The sequence below is a fragment of the Rutidosis leptorrhynchoides genome, chromosome 8 (assembly GCF_046630445.1).
Source record: "Rutidosis leptorrhynchoides isolate AG116_Rl617_1_P2 chromosome 8, CSIRO_AGI_Rlap_v1, whole genome shotgun sequence".
Taxonomy (NCBI): domain Eukaryota; kingdom Viridiplantae; phylum Streptophyta; class Magnoliopsida; order Asterales; family Asteraceae; genus Rutidosis; species Rutidosis leptorrhynchoides.
This window is the reverse complement of record NC_092340.1, coordinates 144,984,323-145,000,795: the sequence shown is the minus strand read 5'-3', so window position 1 is coordinate 145,000,795 and position 16,473 is coordinate 144,984,323.

Below are 16,473 nucleotides of genomic sequence, written 5' to 3'. Positions count from 1 at the left end.
TGTTTGTTATCTTCATATATCTTAAAGATCCAAGCTTTATGCTTCAAGATCTTCAAGAACACTAAAGGTTCAAGCTTTCTAGCTTTGTGACCTTATAAATTGTGTGAAAGGGATCCAAGCTCTCTAGCTTAGGGTTCCATCACCTCTTTTGACTTGGATCATGTTCATACTTGTTTGATTGATGTAAAGTGTGTAACTTTGTTTGTAAATAGGACTTGTAATTGTGTTAAGACTAAGGATATGATGTAACCTTGGTTCATCATCCATCTAAGACTCTTAAATTAGTTGTGTTACCACTTGGTCTTAACATATTTTGTATTGATGGTAGAATCTTGGTCAAAAGTGATGCTAAACCATCAACGAGTTGTACACTTGAAGCTACAAGCATCAAGGATGAGAACCGTGATGAGCATCAAGCACCAAGAACCTCACCGGAGCACTTGTCCACTGATTTTCGTTTCTGATCAGACTACCTGGGCTACTGGAAAGTTAATTTTCAGTTAGTTCGGTTCGATTAGATGATTTTCCATTTAGGCCTCATCTTAATCCGAGTTACGGTTTAGGATTTATGGCCCTTCGAGAGTCACTACACCCTATTAACGTTGTGCTGAAATTTCTGACCTACTCGCACTTAAACCGTCGCCACGGTCAAATGAAGACGAGTTAGGTTCTGAAAATTGGTCAGCGGTTAGGGGACTCAAATACGGAGCCATAGCCACTGACTATGCATATTTTCGATTTACGTAGAGGTCACAGCAGCTGACTGAAGTCAGCCTATTGTTTCGATCTGTATTCATGTCGAACTTACCTAGCTTTTATGATGATGAATGATGATGATGATGACACTTAAACTTATTTTATGCACTATTAGAATTTATAAAAACAACCTACTGACCTAGTAACCCTTGATTTAGGTTGACGACCTTTCGGACCGACTTACTACTTGCGTACTTTCATTACCGACTTTACCGCTTTTATCACTGTGAGTTATAGCATTCCCTTTTTACTTTAACTTATTTTGGGAACTGAGAATACATGCGGATTTTATGTTTTACATACTAGGCACGAGTACTTAAACTTATATATGTGTGGGTTATACAACAGCATAAACATTCCCTTTAGCTCGGTAACGTTTAATCATTGGTTTTTGAACCATGAACGCGAATCTTAGATATGGATCCATAGGGTTTGACATCCCTACTCGGGCTAGTCGCGCTAGCATTTAACGAGTGTTTAATACTTCGTAGACATACGCACTTGCCAAGTGTACTTTCAGGGGGTATAAACGTTAAGTTAGTTACCGAGTGCCCACGGTTATACATATACTTTATCATACTGATTTGAATTACGGATTTGAAACACTTGTTTGAAGCACTGAAATCTCGTGGCATACATTACATTACTGAATACAAACAAACTATAGCTCACCAACATTCGTGTTGACTTTTTAAGCATGTATTTCTCAGGTGTTTAGACGTTGTTGCTTCTGCTGTTAGCCTTGCTGTTCTAGTCTCGGTGTATAGACTTGCTGTTACAGACTTGCTGTGTTAGACTTCCGCTGCATTACTTAGAGATGTCTCAAGCATGAAACTTTTACTTTGCATTCCCAACTTATGTTATTTTCAAAACAATAGCTTTGTAATGACCTTAGTATCATGTACTCATGTTAATGTTTCCTATTCATCTTTTGTAAAACGTTATCTGTTCATGAATGCAAAACTGGTTTTTAAACAGCATATAGTGTTTGACCTTGTAATGATCCTGTTGTTGATGTACCGTACACGATAATTTTGTACGGGGCGTCACAGTTGGTATCAGAGCATTAGTTGTAGGGAATTAGGTTGCATTAGTGAGTCTAGGACCGACCCAAGTAGGATTCACTAATAGGACTAATCTACAACTTGCTAGTTTACTTGTTTCTGCGGAACTTGCTGCATGCTACCGTTTCCTTTTACTGCTATGTAAACTCGCTGCATGCTTTTGCTTATTCTAGCTACTGCATGCTACTATCTGCTTTCGATTGCATGTTACTTCTATTTAGTACTGTTAATATTGCCATACTATATACTGCTGTAAACGAGCTAGGTTGCTGTAGTGCCTGATAACGTGCTTGCTTCATGCCTGCTATTCGCTGCACCGACTTGGAAAAACTTACCTTTCCTAGTTCAGATGTTCTTCTGAACCCATTTCCCACACGTCTAACCCTAAGGATTAGTATTGTAATCCACCTGTTACTACTGTTCCACCGTTCCAGGGATCGAAACGATTCTTCACGCAATCTAGGAGGAGTACCCCTCGGATTACACGCCCACTAAAGTCGATCCTCAGAGGAGGAGATATTGGAGGATTTGTCGGAGTAACCGCACCCCGAGCTCACTCTAAATAGCCACGTACGACGTGTGAACATTCGAAGGTTGTTCAGTTCCTGCAAGATGGCTTGTATCTTGTACGCTTTCATGACCGTCACTTATCTCTTTCGTTCTTCACCACTGCTCGACGATCTGACGACATTTCTGGATTTAGTACCCTAACACTCTTAGGCATTGGGGAAGTCGAGAGGACATCTCCTTTCACAAGGTCAGAGTGCCTTCTACTGATGCTCAACCATACCCAAAGACTTGGGAGTCGCCTCAAGACATATCGTACTACTACTTGCTACACATACAACTCGACGCGAGATCCAGATTGAATTTCTAGAAAGGAACCTAACGATGTTACCTGAACCTGAACATTTTGAAGAAATTTCAGGACATTTAGGCATTGGTGCATGACCTACGGAACTTACGCACCCACACCAAGAAACCGTGAGATTAATTATGTAGATTTTGTTTTGAGATAGCATAGATAAAGCACCGTTGGATGAAATTGAGTAGAACTGAAAGTGATCACGTTACATTGACCATATGGAGTGATATTGGAATGAACGTACGATTTAGTACAATATAATGACGCCAGGCCAGCGTAATTATATTGAAGTGAATTATGCAGAAGTCCCAATGTTACTACATAAGGAATATGAAGCGATTCAAAGGAAATTTTGGTAGGAACCACTTGAGTATACGCATTATGGTCTGATAAAGGCAGGAATAACCACTTAGTCTAGATACTGTACGAAAAGGGCCTGGACTGCAGAATTGATAACCCGAAAATTTGTTATAGATATAGACACCCTGGATACTTAAGGAAAAAGTTCTCAAATAGGAAAAGAAAAACTTTGGACTCATATACGATAGAGCAATCGTTATCTCAGCTATGGAGACTCGCATGGATCCTGATTTTAGTTAGGGTACGTTTCTTCACAACGATTTATAGTCTCGGAATTGTTTAATACTAGAGTGATAGAAACCTTATATCTAAGAATCCTAGTGTGATGACTAATAAGCCATTAACAATCATGAGAGTTAAGTATTCTATAGGACAAGCTAATGGTAAGTTGGTAGAGATAGAGGAGTAATTTAAGATAGTACCTTAAAAATTAACAGGTGGGTCATTTGGAGATGACCTCATGCCAACAAAACTTGGAAGTTTTATAGTAGTAGTTGGAAAGGATTAGTTACCTGCGCACAAGCAGATGTTATTTGAGAAGGTTGATAAAAATTTTCACGGCAGTATAATAAGATTTGGTTGGAATGGACCTTAAAATTAACCTAATACTCATCGAGTTAGAAAGCTTTGAGGAAATAGTTGGAACGGACTGACTTTCAAGGACGAAAGCGAAAGTTATTTATAGTAAGAAGATTATTCTTATACCTCGCGAGAATGGTGAGCCAAAAGCCATCCGGATTACTTCAACAACCCGAGATCCCACAATGGAAATGGGAAGAGATGACGATGGATTTCATTCTGAAACTACCGAAAACAGTCGGCAGTTATGACACTATCGGGGTTATCGTTGATCACCTCACCAAATCTGCCCACTTTCTAGCCATGAAAGAAACCGATACAATGGACAACGATACATAAAGGAAATTGTATCCCGTCACTTCAGCAATTCAAATACTATACTACCCAAGAATCGTATTTGATACTCATTCTTATGCGACACTGAATCCTAACTTATTCCGAGAGAATTCTTAATCAATGATAATCACACCATCACCCTTCTTACTTCGATATTAGTCATACCAGTTCATAATTTCCAAAATCAATGGGTAGTTAATCCCCGTCCTCATACTCTCCCTTTCTTTTCTCACTTATAAGCAACAACTTTATACTTAAGCATTTTTGGTCGAAGGACTTATGCCCTACTAATAGTCATCAACCACATTAAAATTCAACAGTTTTCATTACCTTGTAACATTTTTGCTCAAATATCACCCGAGATTTTCAAAAGTCTTTTACTCGATTCTCATCAATCTTTTTTCAACTTGTAACCTCCGAAATATGAAAATTTTGTTTGCCAAAATTTTACTTACACTATTTTACTGTGCGATCCTCTCAAAACTTAATAAAAATAAATTTATTTTATTTGCCATTCGTGTAAATTTTTGAAATCGTATACGTTATATAAAATAAAGTAAATAATTACTTCTTTTTGACAAATACATATGAAATTTTACTTTCACTTTTACAAATCAAATCTTTTATTCAAAGGATATTTTACCTTGAATGGTTACGTGTTGTACATAATCCTAGTTTGCTAAGAACTTAATTTCTTTTCTTACATCGTCACCTTAAATGAATTCTATAAAATTTTCGTTGCTTGTCAATATAAAATTTTTCGTTGCTTATTCGTATCCAAGTCATCATGAAGACAGACAACTGTCGAAACTAAGAGATTCATGTGTGTGTATGTGATGAAGGCACTTACAACCACGTCATGCAGAGCCTTCGGGCATCCACAAATACTTAAACCATTCAAAATTACAGCGTTACCCCAGGGATCTTATTCTTCACATCTGTCGGAGCGATGCTCTATCTTACATAACTCAAAGTCCTGACCTATTCCAAGAAAATTCTCATCTAGCGATATTAACATCATTAGTATTCCGACTTTAATATTAGCCATAACCTGTATGGCATTCTGCAAAGTCAAGAAGCGATTAACTTCTCATCCTCATGCTCTATCCTTCATACCTCACTTTTTAGCAACGGCTTCGGACGTAAACAGTTTTGGGCCAAAGACTTAAGTTCCGATAATCATCAAAACTACATTTAATTCATTAGTTTTCATTACCTAGTAACATGTCAACCGATGATTCAAAGATTTTTCACTCGACCTTTTTCAACTCGTAATCTCTGAAATACGAAAAACTATGTTTATCAAAAAATTTACACGTTGCTTATTTGTGCGGTCCTCACGAGATTTATGGACAAATGAAAGTACCAAAAACTTTTCTATCACTTACGCGATTTATAAAATCATATATGTATAAATTTATCCTTGCTTATTTTGGGTTAGTACATACAAAGTTATACCTTCAAGATGATTAAAAATCGCTCCTTTATTGAGTTGTTTTAAGTCAAATAATTTTGTGCAAATGGTACTCGTTATACATACTTCTAAATTTACCAAGAACTTCGTTCCATTTATGTTGTCGCATCAAACGTTTAAAGGTTTTTCAAAACTTCCTCGGTTGATTTTATTAAAGGTTTCCGTATTAGACTACACCATGTAGGGATCACACTTCTTCTCTCCCTCCGTTAGGGATGAAGCTTACTATTAAAATCCTTGTTAAAAACGCTTGAGCCACTTTGGGTGGCAGATTTATAAAAAAAAAAAAATTTAGGAAGTCTTTGTACTCGAAAAATGTTCCTTTTAAGGTTAAACATGGCAAAATCGCGGGCCGATAAATCAGTTTTCTGAGGTACACTCAATGGTCACCCCATTGTAGGAAGGGCACTAGGTGGGTTTCTATTCTCAATATTTCACGACTAATCGCAACATCCTCGTAAAAATCATCTCTATGAATTAGTAGGTTGAGGTACAAGGAATCGTTTTGAGATTCTTTTCACTTACAGTAAACCGTTCTTTACGACCAAGGGTCCACGTATCTTCTTGTCCGCGCATCTCCTTAAGTATAAGGATAAATTCAGAACAAACCGCTCGAAGAGTTCACCCTGGTTCAAAGATCACACCTTTCGTGCGATTCTCTTTCGGAAATGTAAAGTAACATACTTTAGGAATCTATGAATCTTGTTATCCTCTTGGAAGGGACTGCTTAAAACATCTGTAATACGGATATGGTTACTCTACACATTCCTTTCTTCGTTGGTTGCAACTATATGTTGTTCTAGTTAATGTTAACCCTAACTTCAACATGTAACTGAAAGGATAAAGTTACATTATGGAACTGTTCTTTCATTCCATCTAAGGATAAGTTCACCTGCAGTATGGTAAACTGGGTGATATCCTTCATTGTTCGTTCAGACCGTCCTGATGGCACTATAGATAATTATGGCTTGCATTGCATATAAGTCCGATTATTCACTTTCAGCAAAAGTTTCAATTCATATAGTCAAATGAAACATTCTTAAATATCGAGTTCTTTATGCCTATGGTCTCTTTCCGAAATCAAGGGGTTAGTAAAATCCGTGGCTAACACTATCCAGACATCAAATCGCATGGTTATGATCACCATGATTTCCATCCTACCTGTCAGCTTTGTATTGCGACATAAGCGCTCAATGTTTTAGATGAGTTTAGTAACATTCATGATGTATTTCATGCATCCAGCTTACTAAAGATGCCTGTAAGGCTAAAAACATCATCTTTTCTTTTGTGGATATATTCAGACAACATACTCATGTTAACCAGAAACGAAATCAATTTGTTGATCTCCTAAGAGACTTAATTAATAGCATATACCTATTCTTATTTTTATACGCCAGAGTACCTTTCAAGGTAAATAGCTCACTTTTTAGCCCACGAATCTTTCGGAACTTTGATACGCTACTTCTTATTTAAATACGGTACCATTTTTTTTGTCACTCCTCAAATTTCGGGACGAAATTTCCATTAACAGGTGGGTAATGTAACGACCCGGATTTTTCGACTTGCTTGTGTGCCTTGTGTTTTTGCGAAAATGCGTATTTGTGCGTACTGTGTTACTTTATACTCTGGAAACTTGATTTACGTGGTTTACTTCCATTTATATGTTAAAACGTGCCTTAGAGTACGTAGGATACATAACTTGATCATTGGAAGCCTTTATAACCGTTAGTGTTATTTGACGTTTCGAATAAACCGCGAACTTGCGCGCACGTTTAACTTTTGTCATAATCGGAATATTATGACTGCGAAATATTAATTATTATTTTATAATAATAATTACCTGGGTTTTTGGATGCTTAATTACGCGTAGTAATTTAATTATGCACAATAGTTAGTCTTGTTGGACTTTCTACCTTGTTGGGCTCAAGCCCACCCTACTCTAGCTAGTGACCCAATTAATTAGCCCTTGTCCATGTCATCAATCCTTGTCAAATTCCTTGCTTATAAATACTAGCCCTTGTCCATGTCATCAATCCTTGTCAAATTCCTTGCTTATAAATACTAGCCCTGGTCCATGTCATCAATCCTTGTCAAATTCCTTGCTTATAAATACTAGCCCTTGTCCATGTCATCAATCCTTGTCAAATTCCTTGCTTATAAATACTAGCCATTACCTCTCATTCAAATCACTTGCTCATTTGGTTTTCACACACACTTGTTCTTTCTTTCTTCCCTTTCTAGTATTGCTTGTAAGTCTTCTTTTTCTTCTTCTTTTCCTTTCATTTTCGTGGCCATCATCATCATATTATGAAGATCAAAGTTCCTTTTAGCTTTGATCTTGCTTATATCTTGTTGATTCAAGCATGAATCTTTCAAGAACATGGAAGATTCAAGCTTTCTAGCTTTGAATCTTCACCAACTTTGTAGATTCATCTTTCTTTTACTTTAATCTTGTTATTTTGTTATAAAGATTCAAACTTTTGTTTGTTATCTTCATATATCTTAAAGATCCAAGCTTTATGCTTCAAGATCTTCAAGAACACTAAAGGTTCAAGCTTTCTAGCTTTGTGACCTTATAAATTGTGTGAAAGGGATCCAAGCTCTCTAGCTTAGGGTTCCATCACCTCTTTTGACTTGGATCATGTTCATACTTGTTTGATTGATGTAAAGTGTGTAACTTTGTTTGTAAATAGGACTTGTAATTGTGTTAAGACTAAGGATATGATGTAACCTTGGTTCATCATCCATCTAAGACTCTTAAATGAGTTGTGTTACCACTTGATCTTAACATATTGTGTATTGATAGTAGAATCTTGGTCAAAAGTGATGCTAAACCATCAACGAGTTGTACACTTGAAGCTACAAGCATCAAGGATGAGAACCGTGATGAGCATCAAGCACCAAGAACCTCACCGGAGCACTTGTCCACTGATTTTCGTATCTGATCATACCACCTGGCTACTGGAAAGTTAATTTTCAGTTAGTTCGGTTCGATTAGATGATTTTCCGTTTAGGCCTCGTCTTAATCCGAGTTACGGTTTAGGATTTATGGCCCTTCGAGAGTCACTACACCCTATTAACGTTGTGCTGAAATTTCTGACCTACTCGCACTTAAACCGTCGCCACGGTCAAATGAAGACGAGTTAGGTTCTGAAAATTGGTCAGCGGTTAGGGGACTCAAATACGGAGCCATAGCCACTGACTATGCATATTTTCGATTTACGTAGAGGTCACAGCAGCTGACTGAAGTCAGCCTATTGTTTCGATCTGTATTCTTGTCGAACTTACCTAGCTTTTATGATGATGAATGATGATGATGATGACACTTAAACTTATTTTATGCACTATTAGAATTTATAAAAACAACCTACTGACCTAGTAACCCTTGATTTAGGTTGACGACCTTTCGGACCGACTTACTACTTGCGTACTTTCATTACCGACTTTACCGCTTTTATCACTGTGAGTTATAGCATTCCCTTTTTACTTTAACTTATTTTGGGAACTGAGAATACATGCGGATTTTATGTTTTACATACTAGGCACGAGTACTTAAACTTATATATGTGTGGGTTATACAACGGCATAAACATTCCCTTTAGCTCGGTAACGTTTAATCATTGGTTTTTGAACCATGAACGCGAATCTTAGATATGGATCCATAGGGTTTGACATCCCTACTCGGGCTAGTCGCGCTAGCATTTAACGAGTGTTTAATACTTCGTAGACATACGCACTTGCCAAGTGTACTTTCAGGGGGTATAAACGTTAAGTTAGTTACCGAGTGCCCACGGTTATACATATACTTTATCATACTGATTTGAATTACGGATTTGAAACACTTGTTTGAAGCACTGAAATCTCGTGGCCTACATTACATTACTGAATACAAACAAACTATAGCTCACCAACATTCGTGTTGACTTTTTAAGCATGTATTTCTCAGGTGTTTAGACGTTGTTGCTTCTGCTGTTAGCCTTGCTGTTCTAGTCTCGGTGTATAGACTTGCTGTTACAGACTTGCTGTGTTAGACTTCCGCTGCATTACTTAGAGATGTCTCAAGCATGAAACTTTTACTTTGCATTCCCAACTTATGTTATTTTCAAAACAATAACTTTGTAATGACCTTAGTATCATGTACTCATGTTAATGTTTCCTATTCATCTTTTGTAAAACGTTATCTGTTCATGAATGCAAAACTGGTTTTTAAACAGCATATAGTGTTTGACCTTGTAATGATCCTGTTGTTGATGTACCGTACACGATAATTTTGTACGGGGCGTCACATATAGCCTAAAATTTCAATATAAAAATATATACTTTATGTACCAAAATTGACTATATGTATACTAGCTTATAATTTTATTTTTAGTCAACATAAGGATGTACTAGTTTATACTTTCCTTTGTTTTAAGTTTTATTTATTTTTAGTCAACATAAGGATGTATTTGTTTAGGATTCTTTTTAATCTCATTATTATTATTATTATTATTATTATTATTATTATTATTATTATTATTATTATTATTATTATTATTATTATTATTATTATTATTATTATTATTATTATTATTATTATTATTATTATTACATTTACTAGATGATAAGTATTATTTTCTTTTTACTAATTCATTACATTGAAATATATATATATATATATATATATATATATATATATATATATATATATATATATATATATATATATATATATATATATATATATATATATATATATATATATATATATTCATTTTGAAATATATAGTTGAAATATTTATTTAATATTTAGTTTTTCAAAATCAATTATATTTTAAAGTTTATTTTAAAATTGTTTAAATAATAGAAATTATTATAACACGTAACATTTTTAATTAATATAAATATATTTACATAAAACTGTTCGTGAATCGTCGGAATCATATAAAAGTTAGGTTTAAATTTTGTCGGAAATTTCTGGGTTGTCATAGTCCATAGGGTACGTATAGTTCTATTGCTCAAGTCCGACTCATAAATTTAGCAAAATTTAGCAAAAGTCAACACAAGTCAAAGTAAGTCAAATGTAAGTCAAACGCAAGTCAAACACAGTCAACACATCAGTCAACAGGGTCAACACAAGTCAATAATATCATAACATTACTCAAGTTGATCAAATAGTCAAACATAGGTCAAAATTTAAGTTATTCATTTTTACTTAGCAAAAATAATATAATTTATATATATGTTTATGTAGCTAATTTGCAGCTAAATTCGGGTCTCACCAAATTTGATATAATACCTTAGGTCATGACCATTGGAAAGTATACCATCTCACCTTTCTATAGCCACTTTATTTAACAAAAACGGAGTTACGGTTTGAAAGTTATGGCCTTGCGAAAACAACCCCTCAAAACATAAAATGCTGAAATTTGGTGCTGTTAATATCATGGATCAGCACGATTACCCATTTTCGCGCATGTTTTAAACCTGTTTAGACTCGACAAAAACATACGTATAATGTATCGTTTTAAAAGCATGTCGTAAAGACTTTCAATACCAATTAATAGTTTTTATCCAAACTTAACCGATTTCAAATTACGAGTCCGCAAAGTAGACCCAAGAGACATTTTCAATAATTGTGCATGCATTCGTTATTCAAATAGACAAGCATAAATCATAAATCATAAATCAATTTACATGGCAAGTTGATAGTTTATCATAAACCGAGCAAGCAAAGGTCTAACTTGATTCACCCTTTTTATATGGCAAAATAATAAGTAAATAAATAAATAATTTTGATATCACAGGTATTAACTGTATAGTCACGGGTATATATATATATATATATATATATATATATATATATATATATATATATATATATATATTACGGGTGTGATAATTAAATAAACACGGGTTTTAATTTAAGAATATCCTACTTAATTAAAATGATTTTTAAAACTCATTTATTATAAAATATAATTATAATTATTAAAAATTAAAAATTCATACGTTTTGTTGCTTTAAAAGATATATATATATATATATATATATATATATATATATATATATATATATATATATATATATATATATATATATATATATCTATATATTTTTTTTCGGTTTCACTAACCGTAGTATTTTTCTAAAAAAATAACAAATATTGAAGAGTAGTATAAAAATTTCTTACAACTTGGATCTAAATAGTGACTAGAAATAGATACGAATCTAGTGATGTTGAAATTCAATTTAATCATTTATTATATATTTTAATTTATCATTTTATTATTATTATTATTATTATTATTTTTTTAAATAAAGTATTTATATATCTTTCATAAGTTAGTAGTTTTAATTTTTAACTTTGTTATTACTAATCTTCAAAATTTTCTAATGATAAATTAACACATTCAAAAGTAGTCTATTCTAAAAAAATTTAGCGTAGAAAGATCATTGAATTTAATAAATGATTGTTAAGTACTTAATGGAAAAAGTTAGGTTATTACAAGGTTTAAGGCTCGCTTAGTTGCTAATGGGAAGAGTCAGAGACAAGGTTGGCTTTATTACTAATCTTCTACGCAAATCTCTTTATGGACTCAAACAAGCTCCACGAGCTTGGTTCCATCTATTTGCTCAATATGCCCTACAGGTTGGCTTCGTCCACATTCGATGTGATACCTCCCTTTTCATTTACAGACAGGGAAATAACATTGCCTACTAACTTCTCTATGTGGATGATATTATCCTAACGGCTTCATCCACAACTCTTCTTTAGCAAATCATTTCTTCCCTTAGCATAGAATTTGCCATGACTGATCTTGGTCCTCTTAACTACTTCCTGGAGATTTAGGCCACGTGCACAGCTGAGGGCATGTTTCTTTCTCAGCGACAATATGCCCTTAACTTCTTGGATCAGGCTGACATGTCTAACTGCAAATCGTGCAGCACACCCGTGGACACTCAGTCTAAACTGGGACATTCTGGTCCTCCTGTCTCGGATCCCACGTTATACTGCAGCCTGGAAGGTGTTTTACAGTACCGTACTTTTACTAGGCCTGACATTACATATGCAGTTCAACATCTGTGTTTATTTATGCGTGATCCACGGGAACCACACTTCAACGCTCTTAAATGGGTCTTATGTTATGTTCGAGGTACCGTCGACAACCGCTTTAGTTATTTTCATCCCCCACTGCGAAGCTTATTGCTTACTCTGATGCAGATTGGGGAGGATGTCCAGACACTCACCGATCCACATCTGGCTATTGCATTTTTCTAGGTGATAACTTATTGTCTTGGTCATCTAAATAGCAGGCAACCGTCTCCCGCTCCATCACTGAAGCAGAATATCGAGCAGTTGCCAACACTGTTGCTGAAACTTGTTGGATTCGTAACCTCCTCCGCGAGCTTCAATCACCACTATCTCATGCTACTTTAGTATATAGTGATAACATGAGCGCCGTTTACCTCTCCACCAATCCGGTCCAACATCAACGCACCAAACACATTGAAATTGACATACATTTTGTGTGTGATAAGGTGGTTATAGGAGCCATTCGAGTTTTATGTAACATCCCGTTTTCCTCGAATATGACTTAAGGTGCATAATTAACCTCGTGTACGTTTATTATTGCATCTATGATCGTTTATTTTAGTTTAATGTGTGAAAATATTGGAAAATGGTTTGATCAGGCCTTCTGTCGCGTCTGAGTGAGTTTCATCGCGTCCTGGTGCGTCGCGATACGCGACAAAGTGGGCTGGAACGCGACAGCTCCAGAACACCAGTTCTGTCGAGGTTATCGCGTTCTGTTGTGGTTTATCGCGTTTGGGCATCGCGTTACGCAACAGGTTGTGAAACGCGACAGATGTCGCTGTTTGACAAATTTGACCCAATTTAAATGGCATCTTTGGGGATGTTTAAGTCTTTTCACTTATGGACGGTTTTAGATCTAGAAAACTGATAAATGAGTTATCCTAACTCATTTAACACATCTTCACCTACACCACATTCAATTTTAGAGAGAGAGAGTTAGGGTTTAGTGAGAGAAAGCTCACTTGGAAAAGAAGGAGACCAAATCTCACCCGAACCCAAGTTTTAAAGTTGTTCCCTACGTCTCTAGCTACGTTGTGATTGTATTGGTAAGTCTTAACTCCATGTTTTAAGTTTTAATTGGGTAATGGCTAGGGTTTTGGTTACTAGAGATTGTATGACCCATTTGAGGGTAAAATGGGTGAAGTTTGGTTATGTTGTTGTTATGAAACCCTAATAGCCACAATCTAGGGTCTTGGCCTTGTGATTTGAGGTTGTAAGTGTCAATTGGTGTTGTTGGTCACTAATGCACTTTAAAATTTATGAAAGAAGTGTTAATGGGTAGGTTTGACTTGATTGTGAGTTTAAGTAAAATAAAATGGGTCAAAATGTACTAGTTGACCTAATTAGATGAAATGGGTATGGATTACCCTAAGTTTTGTGTTAATTGAAGTTAATAGACTTTAATTCACTAGTCTTAGTGATTAAAGTCGAGTCTTGGCCATTTATGGGCGGTTGTGAGTAGTTGAGTCATTTAATGCAAATTGGGTCATTAAATGCTCAAGTGGGAGTATTGTGGTTAATCTCACTAGTTGTGAAATTGAATGTGCACTTAATGATTTAGGTACATTGCATTGAAGCTCGGAAGTGCTAAATCATCATCCTTGTGACAAGGTGAGTGGAATAATTATGCGTTCATGTATATGGCGTGTTTATTTGTGAGTGTTATGGTATGAACCACGTGCCGGTAGTGCCATAACATGTGTGGGATGGAGTGTGAACCACGAGCCGATAGCACTATAAACTAAGATGGGAACCATGAGCCGGTAGCATCGAGTGTGAACCACAAGCCGGTAGCACTATAAACTAAGATGTGAAACACGAGCCGGTAGCATCGAGTGTGAACCACGAGCCGGTAGCACTATAAAAGAGTATGACTCAAGCGTATGGTGTGAACCACGAGCCGGTAGCACCATAGCGTTATTGGTTAACCATATTGAGATTGTTGTTTTTGTTTAGCATATTATATATATACTGAGTTGAGTATATGCTAATGAAGTGGTGTGATAATGTACGACTTGTTAGCGTTACAGGTATGTTGACATGTTATTTGAGTTACAAGTTCGTATGAGGTATTTGGTATTGTGATTGCAAATGGATAGATTATATATATGTATGTATAATTGTCGCACTCATTAAGAATTGCTTACCCTCTCGTTGTTTATCATTTTATAGGTTCCGGTTGGATAAGGGTAAGGGCATACGTTTGGACTAGTGGTCTCCCACTTATGTTGTCGGGGGTGCTTTTGCCATAGCTTTTGAAGTTTGGCCTAACGTTTTGGGTAGTTTAGCCCCAAACCGTGCTCGAGTGTCATTTGGATTATAAACTATCATTGTAGTGGGTCAAAATTGTATAAAACTTAATTAATGGCCTTCATGCCTTTGTAAACATGTAAGTTGATGTACGTTTAAATGGAACTTGTGGAATGGTTTACATATTTAATTGGCGCGTAAATATGTATTATAAAAAAAAAATTTATCGTATGGAATACGGGTTGGGTTGTTTCAAGTGGTATCAGAGCATGGTCTAAGGGATTTAGGCGACTTGAGATAGGTGCCTAGACTTGGACTTTATTGTGTGAGCGCTTTATGCGGGACTTGTAGGACTTTGGGTCTAATCGGGAATTGTTAGTGCTTTGGTTTATGTGAACTAACCTTGTGCTAATTGATTTGTGTTGTGTTTAGCAAGCATCGAACGAGATGGACGTTGTACTAGTAAGTTAATGCGACGTGCTCGCGTAACAATGATTAGCTACCATTGTTACGGGTGCAAATCGTGTCAAACAAGTAATGTACGACGATTGTCGAGCAAGATGGAGTAGTGTGGTGTACATGTATATACTTACATGTTATGTCTTTTCATTCTTTGTTTAATCTTTTCCATTTTATAGAATGAAGACGAGAAACGGACACGATAATGATAACGGTGGTACGAGTGAGGATGTTGAACTCACGGCCAAGGTTGAGGCAATCTTTAAAAAGTTAAAGAAGGATTTTCTTGACGATGTCCGAAAGGTCTTCCAAGAGTCGGTCGATGGACAAGTGACCGAAATGATCAACGATCGAATGAAAGCCGCAATAGAGGAGGCTTTAGAGGCTAGAAACATGTATCCTCGAGGCGAAGGGGGTGAAGGTAATGGTGGGGGTGGAAGGCGGGACTTCCACTACAAAAATTTCAAGGATACTCAACCTCCGATGTTTAATGGGGTGAGGGATCCATTGAAAAGCACTAGTTGGATTTCCGATATCGAGGGAGCTTTCCGTACTGTGGAATGTCCTCCTGAGAAGAAGACGAGATATAGGTCTAGCATGCTACGTGAAGAAGGCAAGTTGTGGTGGGACGACAAAATCAATTTATATGGTGAAGAGCAATGCATGAGCTTGACATGGGAGGAGTTTAAGAAGGAATTCTTCCAAGAATACCAAACTTCTTCTGACCTTGATGGAATCCGGGATGAGTTGCATCATTTGCAACAAGGTTCGATGGACTTGGTTACTCTCAAGTCTGCCTTTTCGGCAAAGACTCGTTTTTGCCCGGAATATGTTGGTGACGATCACAAATTAATGAAAGATTTTACCGTACTTTAAATGATGAGTTGAAGGGTAAGATTAGTCGGGGTATGGCTAAGTCTTTTGAGGAGTTGTTTGAGTTGGCTCGGGGTTTTGAGCCAGAGGTTCCAAGGAAAAGCGATTTCACTTTTTCTAAAAGAAAGTTTGAAGGTTCGAGTCCTTCAAACTTTTCCAATAAAAAGAACAAGAAAGGCTCCGAAAGCATTAATAGTGTGAAGAAGGGTACTTACGGGGGTTTCGGGCCCACATGTTATAATTGTAATCAAAGAGGACACATGGCCCGTGATTGCACCAAGGCGTCGACCAAAATCACTTGTTTTAATTGAAACAAAGAAGGACACCGAAAGTCAGAGTGTCCCGATTTGAACAACGATAATGTTAAAAGGCTAGAGAAGGC